The sequence below is a fragment of the Myodes glareolus genome, chromosome 7, assembly GCF_982192425.1.
Source record: "Myodes glareolus chromosome 7, mMyoGla1.1, whole genome shotgun sequence".
In the NCBI taxonomy this organism is placed as follows: Eukaryota; Metazoa; Chordata; class Mammalia; order Rodentia; family Cricetidae; genus Myodes; species Myodes glareolus.
The window spans coordinates 7781805-7789820 of NC_142032.1; the positions used below are offsets into that span (position 1 = coordinate 7781805).

At 39.6% G+C, this 8016-nt stretch overlaps 1 protein-coding gene across 4 annotated transcripts in view; it reads right to left on the reverse strand.

Moving 5' to 3' along the window:
- Shoc2 (SHOC2 leucine rich repeat scaffold protein) overlaps positions 1-8016 on the reverse strand; it is an 87168-nt gene that overhangs the window by 78678 nt on the left and 474 nt on the right. Inside the window, exon 1 of one of the 4 annotated variants that reach the window (XM_085694089.2) lies at positions 7692-7776. The exons of 2 other annotated variants lie outside the window; for them this stretch is intronic. The gene's annotated coding sequence lies outside the window, so the exon portion shown is untranslated. Of the gene's footprint in view, positions 1-7308; positions 7331-7691; positions 7777-8016 lie in introns of those variants that run through there. One more of the 4 variants, XM_085694090.2, reaches the window with a different exon arrangement.

The window sequence follows — 8016 nt, forward strand, 5'->3', positions numbered from 1 at the left end:
ACTCTCTATCCCAAATATATACAAACTAAAGCTTCAAAATTATATACTCTCTCCTTCAGGTCATCCAATCTCTTATTCAACAATAAATTCTAGTAAAGAAACAATTGTAATCTTAAACCTAAGCTTCCCAACCCAAATGACTGAAAGATGACAAGAGAAATAAAGCTTACTTCCACTAAACAATAAAAACTGTAACAACACTTTGGCCATTTTGTTATGTCACTATAACAGGTTACATTTTCAAACACCACTGAACAAGAAAAATTTTACATATTGCACAGCTAACCCAAAAAATTAGAGATTAAATATAAAATTCCACCCTAGAAAAGTTTTAAGGTAGTGTAGAGGCTACTGTACTATTTCAATACGTTCACAGGAAACTATTTGTTTCCATTTACTTTGCCCACTAATATTCATTGGTGCCTATCATGCTTTACCACATTAGACAAAATTTTCCAATAACAAAAGCTTAACACTAAAAGTTCTAAATCATATCATTCAAATTGGAGATTTTTCTGAAATACATTTTTTTAATCTTTAGCAAATTATACCAGTTGATTTATGACACTTGATTACCCCTAGATTATTCTATCTATAAGACATGCCTTAAAAAATTCCGCATGCTTACAAATTAAGCTGTTATAAAATCAAAAACCTTTGAAAAACTACTTTCCACTCAAGTAATGGAGGCATATGCCTTTAATCCCAGCACTAAGGAGGCAGTTTTTGCGACTTCGAGGCCAGCCTGGTCAACAGAGTAAGTTCCAGGCTCCAAAACTACACAGAGAAACCCTTTCTCAAAAAAAAACAAATTAAATAAATAAATAAATAAATAAATGTCTTCCAATTGTCCTTTCTATTTGTTTTGAGACATGTTCTCTATAGCACACACTGGTCTGGAACTCAGGACAATCGACTATTGGGATTACAGTCTCCATATCCAGCTCTCTACTCTTTCCAAACAGTTTCCCAGGCTCTTGCTGTCAATTCTCTTACAGTCCTTAGGAGTAATTTCAGCCTTTTTACCATTTTGTAATTATCTTAATTGCATATTATGAGAGGTTTTTTTTTAAAAAAAAAAAAGCCTAAATTAAAGTCTGAGGGGTTCTAAGGATTTAAAAAAAATGTGTATTTGAGAACAAAAATGTGCTTCTCTCTGTCGTTTTTAATAGCCTATTCAGTTTGTCTGGAGCTCTGCATTATTAGTAACTTTTAAAGTAAGTTTCTACAAAGAATCTATAAGGTCAAAACACTGTGTTAATACATTAAAGAAACAATAGAGAAAAGCAATCAATGCTCAACATGAACTGTATGTTTCAGCAAAAAGACATTAAGCAAATCATTACAAAATGATGAATGTTACAATAGGGAAAATAAAGATTCTTAATATAGAGATTAAAATATAGAGATCAAAAGTCTTCCAAATGACATGATATCAAACTAAGAACTGACGTTTGGTCCAAAAAGAGACACTGGTCGTCCCAAAGCGACAGTACCAGAGATTCCTAGTTTCCTAATAACTCTGAGATATATGGGATATTATATGGAACATTTTAAGGTAACTGCTGAAATATAAAAATCAAAAAAACAGAAAACACCAAATTTCTTTAAGTCTCACTATATCCTTCAAGAAACATTAAATAATACTGTATAAAAAATTATTTAACTTCTAGATGTGGTAGCACAGGCCTATAATCTCAGGACTTGAGAGGGAGACGATTGCTGATTTCCAGGACAGTCTGTATGACCTAAAGAGATCCTTTCTCAAACAACAATGAATCCCTCAGTCCCCAAGTACAGACAATAAAGCACCCAAAGCTCCCCATCAGAATCTAACAGCTGACCACTGAATCAGGAACACCTAAGGAATGGGCACTGTCAATTAAGTATAAAAATAAGTTTTTATTATTTATACTCAGAAGGAATATGTTTACATAATAAAATTAACTGTGTTCTAAGTATATAAATATCCTTTATTTATTGCCTAAAAGATACTTAAATATAAATTTGAAATACATCATCAGTAAGCCTCACATTTATCACAAACTAGGCTAATGCATTCTCTTCGTATTTCATTAAAATATTTATCAAAATTAAGTAAAAGTTTTAAGCAATAATTTGAATGAATATTCCTTAACATTAATACTGGTCTATAGTTGAAGGCCCAAACTGAATTAGGTACACAGGAAATAACCACTAAAAATATAAATTATAATGAAAATCTCAGTGGAGCGTAAAATATTGGATGGGATATCAGAGAGATAGTTCAGTGAGTTAAAGCAAGTGGTCCCAGAGCCTGAGTTACATCCTGGAACTCACATGGTGAAGTTTATTGATGATGCATTTCAAACATACACTGTGACATCCTTTTGTCTGTACACATATATACCTCAAATAAATTTTAGGGATTTTTATAAAATGTTATTGGAATCCAAATAGCTAGTCCACATAATTTTCAAAATGAACCTAATGTATAACCCTTGTTCTTTTTCTACCCTTCAACTACCACACACAGGGCATGTCCTCCAGTGAGTACTGCCAGTGACACAAGCAGTCTCAGCCTTCCTTCATCTGCACTTGTCATGACAGAGCTGTTACCGCACTCAACACATATGTAAGTGTGACTTGACTAATTCATTAAATACTTATTTAATGAAAGTGGGAAACAAGGGGTATTTACCTCTGAATTCTCAGCACCTAAGACAAGTATGACATATGCAAATTATAACCCTTTAAGAACTACCTAGCATAATAGAAAAGTTAAAGACTGCACTACCAAGAAAGGCTTGAAAGCCAAGTGGTCAATACAAGAACTACAAAACAAGAAAACTTGAAATATTAACTGATAAAATTAATTTTATTAATTATTATTTAAAATTACCTGTATCAGAACAAGCCATTTACTCATTCCCTCTAGGACATTAGAAAACAGGCGGCACTCCCTATCCAATCCCTGCACTCAGGACACTGAAGCAGGAGGTTTGAGTTGCAAACCAGTCTGGTGTTTCAGGGTTTGAGGGCTATGCAAGATTGTGTCTCACAAAGGTGGGAGTGGGGAGAGGAAGGAAAAATTAAAAGATCTTTTTGGTATGTGCATGCGCACTGGAATGTGTATGTGTGTGCACGTGTACACACAGGTCAGAATAAGGTGTCTTCCTCTTTATCCTCTTTCATTCTCATACCTTTTTTTTTTTTTTTTTAAAGAAAGGTTCTCTTGGCAGATCTCAATCTCACCCCTCGAAAGGTTCTCTTGGCAGATCTCAATCTCACCCCTTCACTATACAGGGAGCAAGACCAGGACCTACCAATCTCTGGGGTGGCACAGGTCAATGCTGGGGATCCAAGCTCAGGTCCTCATGCTTGCACAGCAAGTATTTTACCTACTGAGTCATCTCCCCAGGCCTAAATAAAAGGTTTATCAGCTATAAAATCATATAATTAAAATGGTAGGACTTCTAAATAGTAATAGAGAATAAATAATATTGAACCATTAGAAATTCATAGTGCTATAAAGACAGCACAGAAACAATCCATAAAAATCTCTCAGGTATACTTAATGGGCTGATTTCACCTTTCTAAAGACCTCCTTTAATGATTTAGACACCCACACTATGTTCATTCTTGCCCATAAAGGAATCTCTTCCTGTACAAACTGCACTACTTTTTGTTATCATTTCTGACCTTCCTAAGTTGTAATTAGGTAGTATGAGATCTAACTGGTTTTCTTTCAAACCAGACAATGAGAACTACATACTTACTCAAGAAACACAGGTTACCATCTCAAAAGCTTAAGAGTGCTTTAGAGTCTTTTTACATATTCCACCTTTGCTTCACCAACTAACGACATTTTGCTAAAAAGTTGAGGCCAAAGAAAATACATCAAATAAAAACTATTTTACCTTAAGATAGGTACCTATTTTAAAATACAACCTTTTTTTCCCATTTAACGAATTTTTTCTCCACCCTATACTGATTAACAAGTACATTTCAAATATTCTGCAACAGTCCAAGTTCAAGCACACTACAAGTACCTTGTAACTTATGAAATTTCAAATGTTAAGTCAAGATTAGACAAGTAGATAAGAATATTGGAAGTTTACTTCATTAAGAGAAAAAAATTCTAAAAAGATCTATAGGGCACAGCTTTGATTTGGTGTAGCATGCATATGAAAACTAAGCAGTTAAAATATAAAATTAGCAGTTACGTTCATGCTTTAGTTCATTAGCCATAAATTATAAAATGTATAATACAATATATAATGCAAGAAATATGGTAAGGCTAACAAGAAATAAATTATCTACCAACCTAATCACGACTCATTTCAGTATCACTTTACATACCATTCTACTGCTAAATTACAAAGCCAATGTCAATTCACTTACAACAAAGCAGTTACCCATTCACTAAAAGTTTAACAAAAATAAACACTGTCACTTCCTAATATCTAAATTCCCTCCCTTAATAATTTAGATAGTTTTATAAACAAGAAGTTTTACACCAAGTCTAGGTTACCACCTCAGCACCCACTAACTTATTTGTTTGGTTGCTTTTTTTGGTTTGAATTACATCTTATTTAAAATAAACATTGTTTGCCTCTTCACACATGAGAGACAGATGAGGGGCAGAGCAACTGAAGCTGAGAGACATTCTTTCACTCAATCTTCACCCTTACATCTATATATATACTTGTATATATGTATATATATGTATATATATGTATATACTTGTATATACATACAAGTCTAGTTTTTGTTTTGTTCTAAAATACCAAGAGTTTTTATACGTGGATTAGCTTTTAAAACACATTAGCCTTTCAGAAATATTATAACATACAAGAAATATTGGTAATTCAGTATATTTTAAAAACAAGTATGACTGAAATTCAGCTACTTGCACAAAACATTCCAATTTTATTCACAATTGATATGGATAATCAAAGTCAAAAATATGCATTTGGGGTTGGAGAGACAGCTCAGCAGTTAAGAGCATTGGCTGCTCTTCCAGCCGGTCCAAGTTTGATTCCTAGCACCCACACAGCTACCCTCAAACTTCTATAACTGAAGCTCGAACGCGGCTGTTCACAGCCTTCTGGAACTCCAGTTCCAGGAATCTGAGTATTCTGGCCTCTGCCAAATATGCATGTGCTACAGACACATGTAAGCAAAACTCATACATATAAAATAAATACATTTATATCTCAGCAACTGTTCAGAAATCACCATGAAATTATTTCATATAGAACACTTTTAGTTTATATCTGGGAGAGGGAGAAACTTTATGTCCTATCCCAGTCACATAAAGAACAGCTATTTATTTACTATTTATTCATTTTATTTATTTATTACAGAGCTAAGAAAATCAAACACAGAGCAAATATAACTCTACCACTGAGCTACATCCTTGACCCAACGTGACAATATTTTAAAAGAATTTAAGCAAGCATATCAAAAATACTAATCCTTGGTTCCTATTTAAACATAAAGTATTTCAAATGTATGATTGGTTTGTCATTCACATGATGATTTAGGATCTGTACTTGCTACAATTACCAAAAACAGCTCTGATCTACTTTCTGATTATGACATCTAAAAAAAAAAAAAAAAAAAAAAAACTTTTAAAAAGCAATCCAGGTTCACAATATGAATGTATCTCTTTATACTATCACTTTTCTACCCATACTAACTTCTAAGTGAGAGAAAACAATGACGTATCACAAGACAAGTGCCAACGGAGACAAACAGAGTTTCTTCAGGTAAGCACCTTGGGAAAATGTACTCTAAAGCGAGGCCAAGACCATAACTCCAAACTGAGATTTCAAGAGTGTGATTTCATGTTAGCTTTACATTGACTCCTTTGAAAGGTACAAATCTTATACAAAACCCTCTATTTGTCTATTTTACTTTGCAAATGCATAGTCAAACTAACAAAAATACTTTATGTCTTAATAAGTTTAAAAGGCTTTATATATACTTAAATACTTTTTAAGCACTCAGTCAAAGTTCCATGTGTGGAAAATGATTACATATTTAGGTATTTATCTAAAATCTTTATCTGTCACATGAAAAAAAATCTGATAAATTAAAATATATTTGTAATTTACTTTGTAGAATGTTACAAATTGTGAATAGCTGAATCTCTAAATTTCTTCAAGTACATAGCAAAGAACAGTTATAAAGGCCATGCCAACGAGGAATGACAGTGAAGACCAGGAGTGCACTAATAAAATTAAAAGTCTTTGTCAGGGCTGATGACTAAAACACAAAAACACTCGGTTGCACAAGTGTACCCTGGGATTCTGAAACACAGCAACCCCAAGTGTTTGATTCGGCAAACCCCTCTGAGAAGATGTTGGAACTTCTGGCATGTATGAAGAGCATAAAAGATTATACAGGTGTAAGCTTAGAGACTAATCATCATGCTGGAGACCAGTGTACCACACAAGCCACAATTGCAACCTAATTTTTCCTTCAGCATCCCTAGAGTCCTCAAAAATATTACGGTCTAGATCGCAAAACAGGGTTTCCTCTTTTACACAAACCAACAGAAAGAAAATCAAATCTGCAAGTGTAAAGGTGAGATGAGATGGGAAACACAGCCCCAAAGCATCTTCTTTCCAATTCCCGAAAAGACATGTATTCCACCTGTTTGTAAAGCCCTACTTGTACAGTTAACACAAACCCTCTGAAAGGGAATGGGGGAAAGAGTGGGGGGGAGGGAGAGAGGGAGAGAGGGAGAGAGGGGGAGAGGGGGAGAGGGGGAGAGGGAGAGAGGGAGAGAGGGAGAGAGGGAGAGGGAGAGAGAGAGAGAGAGAGAGAGAGAGAGAAGGAGGGGAGGCGGGCAAATGACTGCTTTGGAGTCCTTATTCTTCTACCTAGGCATGGGGGAGGGGATGGTACAAAACAATGGATACCGAGGGGCTGGGGGAAAATCATTTTGCCCTGCAGCCTCCGGCGTTCCTAGCTGGGGGCGGGGAGTTACACTACTTTTCCTCTAGCCCTGAGAGCCAGCACGGAGATTGCCATCAGGCGTGCTAGCAGGGCGGTCTCGGCGGCCACAACTCCTTCCACCCGGCAACACACCCAAAGTCAGTTCACCACTCCGCACGCAGGGTCTGCGCGAAGGAGCCCGCCCAGCGCCCAGGGCTTTGGGGAGGAGGCGCCGAGACCCCACCCCATAGCCCCACGGCCCCGCGGCCGCGCCCGCCCGCCCGCCCGCCGGGCGCCAACCGTCCCCACGATCCCCGGCGGCCCGCAGCCCCGGCCGGGCGGCACAGAAAGCCGAGAGCAGCCCGAGCGAGCGCAACTGACCGTCCGCCCCGGGCCCGCGCCCGAGCCCCGGGGTTGTCCCAGCCGCCGTCTCCGCAGTAGGCCCGGCCCGGTGCTGTCAGGGGCGGCCGGCTGCTCTCGGCGCCCCGCCCGCTGGCCCCGTGCGGGCAACGGCTCCGAGGACCAGAGGCTCCCGGCCGTGGCACCCCGGAAAGCGGCCGCGGCGCCTCCCAGGGCACCGACCCCTCAGGCCTCGCCCGGCCCCGGAGGCTCGCGCCTGTCAGGACGTGTGGGGCCTCCCCCTACCGACAGCCAGTCGGACCGCCCGGCGAGCAGGAAGGCAGCACCGCTGACCCCAAGTCGCCCCCTCTGCCTCGCCCGCCGCAGGTTGTCGTCGGGACCCGGACTCCCCCAGTACCGCTCACCTCCTTCTTCTTCCTCCTCCTCCTCCACCTCCTCCTCCTCCTCCTCGTCCTCCGCTCCCAGAGCGACGCTCCCCTGCCACCGCCCCCCCCGCCCCTCCCCCACTCGCCCCGCCCCTCCACACACTCCGGCTCCAGCCCCGCCCCGGGCCTCATAGCAAGCCTGGCATTCGCTAGGAGGAATAGATGGGCGGAGCTAGAGCAAATGCATTTGTCCAATCAGAGGGAGGTAGTGCTGCCAGTTTCCCTTTCCCCGCCCTTTTCCTTTCCTCCGCGGCTGTGAGCGGTCTCCCGCCCACTGGGCGCCGCTGGCTAGCTCGGCCACAGA